Source organism: Galeopterus variegatus, unplaced genomic scaffold, assembly GCF_000696425.1.
Source record: "Galeopterus variegatus unplaced genomic scaffold, G_variegatus-3.0.2 Scaffold2572, whole genome shotgun sequence".
NCBI lineage: Eukaryota > Metazoa > Chordata > Mammalia > Dermoptera > Cynocephalidae > Galeopterus > Galeopterus variegatus.
Genome location: NW_007728683.1, coordinates 126,058 through 129,467, shown reverse-complemented (window position 1 = coordinate 129,467; position 3,410 = coordinate 126,058). Strand labels below are relative to the sequence as shown.

The window sequence follows — 3,410 nt, the reverse complement described above, 5'->3', positions numbered from 1 at the left end:
ACCGGGACCGGTAACGGGATCGCAACCCTCGGTGTTGCGCCCGTACCTCGCTCAGCCAGTGAGCGGCCGGTCTGTATGTGGGATCCGAACCCTCGGCGGGAGCGCCGCTGCGCTCCCAAGCAGCGCATTGTAGCAGTGCGCCACCGGGCCTGCCCTAAAATTGGCTTTTAACCATTTTAAGTACACAGTTCAGTGGCATTAAATATTTTCACATTGTTGTGCAGCCGTCTCCAGAACCTTTCACCTTCCCAAATGAAAACTCTGCCCCCATTAAACACTCCCCATTCCCCCAGCTCCTGGCAATCACCATTCTACTTAAAGTGATTTTTTAAAAAACAAGTCAGATTTTCCTGGCAGCCTTATTTTGCTTTTAGAGATGACTGTCCACTGACAAGGTTCGGGACTGCAGTCAGAATCACTGTATGCCATGCTGCCAGAATGCCCCAGATGGCAAGCCAGAAGAGTTGTGGCCTGTCAGAGAGTGAGGAAACTGTGGGGACTGGTACAGCTTCGAGGCTTGTGGCGTCACCCTCGGGGCCTGGGGCTACCATGTCGAGTGTCTGTTATGTGCCAGGCCTTTCTGCATTTGAAGAAATAGAGTCTTAGAAAGTGAAATAACCTGCTACCCAGTTAGTGAGCAGCAGAGCTACAGTTTGAACTGGCATCTATCTGATTTCTGTAGCTCATGCTTGAAGATTTGCTGTGAGGAGAAAATGGCCTCTCCCAAATTTTTACCTCCTACCAGCTGGGACTTTTGGGGTCATCTTCTGGCCCCATTTGTGCTGTTCTAGTGCTGGGCAAATCCTCGGTTCTCTCAGATCTGCTTATGGAAATAGCTTATTACTTTTAACTATTGCCTGATAGTCCATGTATTAAGCCAATTCTGTTTTTTGGACATTTAGATTTATTTTCAATTTTTGCTCTTAAAACAAGGCTGCCGGAACATCCTTGTACATGTCTCTGTGCACATATGTGAGTGTATCTCTAGGGTATACTTGCAGAGTCATGGGTTGTGACTATTAGTCAGAGTGTCTGTACCGATTTATAGTCCCGTTGGTTGTCAAACCAAGGTAAGTATTCTTTTTTTTTTTCCTGTGACTGGCCAGTACGGGGATCCATATCCTTGCCCTTGGTGTCATAACACCGTGCTCTAACCAACTGAGGCCACTGGCCATTCCCCCAAGGTAAGAAAACTTTGAGGAAATGATGAAAGTTTAAGATCGATAAAGTCTCGTGGGGGGGAAGATGATGTAGGGCCATAGGCCATGGTTGAGGCGTTGGGTTTTATGCTGAGCAAAAAGAGAAGCAGTTGGAGAGTGCAAGGTCGCCCTTGTGTTGTGCTCTGGTTTTGGTTCTGCAAGACCCCCCGGCTGGGTGTGGGGAACGGACAGTAAGGAGGAGAGTGAGGGTAGAGGAGGGAGACCAGAGGGGAGTCTGAGCAAGAGACGGTGGTGGCTCAGGCCAGCATGGTAACTGGTTAGATTCTGGGCTTATCTACATGGTAGAGCTGACAGGATTTTCTGAGGGTTAGTTGTGGGGGCTGAGAAAGGGGCTGAGGGTGACTCCCAGGTCTGTCCATTTCTGGAGATGGGAGAGTATGGGAAGGAGCAAGTAGGATGTTTTTTCAGTGTCTACTGGGGGTGCAGCAGGTAGTGTTTATCTTTGTAGCCCAGTTGTGGCACACAGTGGGTGCTTAATAAAGTTGTTTTGAATGAGTGAGAGAAGTGGGAACCTCTGAAGCAGATAAAAAACAGAGGTCTTTAGTGAAAGAATGTTTGGCCTATAGACCCACCTTGTTTGGCTTACACTGTTTTTTACAAGTTTGGAATTAGTTGTCAGTGTGCAGAAATTGGAAGATGCCATAAAATCCTTGCTTCTGGCTTCTTGAAGAAGCTTTTGCCCCCAGGGCAGCGGTGGGCGGAGCTGGGCAGGTGCCATCCTTTCCTGAGTGGCTTGCTGCAGTCCCCTCACCCCTCGCGGTGCTTCCCTGCCTTCCCAGCTGGGTCCCTGCAGGCACTGGAGCCTGTGGCTCTTGTAGACCAGAGACTGTGGACTGTGCCATGGGCTATATTGTGTGTTACTTTGAATATGGATTTTTTTAAACTGCAAAATATTTCTTACTGGGAATATTTTTTAATGTGAAACGGATTTTTTGGAGCCTTTTTAAAACTGAAATATGACATACATATAGAAAAGTATGTAAAACACTGATTAATTATGAAGTAAGTGCTTATGCAGTGACCAGTCAGCTCAAGGCATAGGGCATAGGCACCTAGATGTCACGTGCCCCTCCCTGGTCACAGCCCCCTGCAGGTGGGACCCACAATGTACAATGACTGTGTGGGATTGCCTTATGTGATCATCACAACCTTGTACACCCAGGTGTGTGTCCCTAAACAGTGTGGCTTCATTTTGCCCTTTTTAAACTTTCTCTAAAGGTATCATACTTTATGTGTTCTTTTTGTCTTGCTTCTTTAGCTCAACGTTTATTTTGTCAGGTTTAGCCCATGTTATTACACATAGTATACTCCTTGGATTTTTACATCATATCTGGAATAGCAGTGGAAATGACTCACAGGACTCTCACAAGTTTAAAGTCTTTCTGAGTACTTTTTCCTGTTTAAACACATGCCAGTCTCTCTGCTCTCTCTGCTTCCACCATCTTCCAATGTGAGACTCCTGGTCATTGTCGCCACCACCAGATGGGCTTTGGACTTACCAATCTCAGAGGCTAAACACAGCTTAACTACCTTGCAAAGTTAAGTTGGGGTCAGGCACCTGAATTCTGGCCATTGAAACATGGGAGAAAGGGATGTACCCTGCTTTCCAGAACTGGAGAAAGTCATGTAGGAGCTGAGAGAGATGCCAGCAAACAGCCAACCAGCAAACAGGGACTTCAGTCTTACAGCTGCAAGGAACTGCATTATACCAACAACCTGAATGAACTTGAAAGTAGGGTCTTTCCCAGAGTCTCCAGGTAAGAGCTCAGCTGAGCCTCACCTTGATTTTGGCCGTGTGAGACCCTGAAAACCCATTTGAATCCACCTGGACTTCTGACCTACAAAACTTATTTAAGCCACCAAATTTTTGGCAATTTGTTATACAGTAATAGAAAATAACTGCAACTCATTTGAACCCGAGATAATTTTTAATTTCTTTGTTTGAAAATCCAGAATATAATGTAATAGAGATTGAAGACTTTTGGATATAATTTCGGGCATGCTCCAAATGGCATGGCCTGTTTTATGTGCTACCTTAAATAGCTCAAGCAGATTTTGTTTTAGTTTTGTTTTTACCTAAATTAGGTATTTGGACTGTAAAAATAAAGAAATCCTCACTGTCTTAAATTTTTTTTTTTTTGTCTTTTTTCCGTGTCCGGCAACGGATCGCAACCCTCAGTGTTGCCCCCG

General features: G+C 45.6%; 1 protein-coding gene across 1 annotated transcript in view; it reads left to right on the top strand.

Moving 5' to 3' along the window:
- RUVBL1 (RuvB-like AAA ATPase 1) overlaps positions 1-3,410 on the top strand; it is a 44,135-nt gene that overhangs the window by 10,648 nt on the left and 30,077 nt on the right. The gene's annotated exons all lie outside the window — the stretch shown is intronic.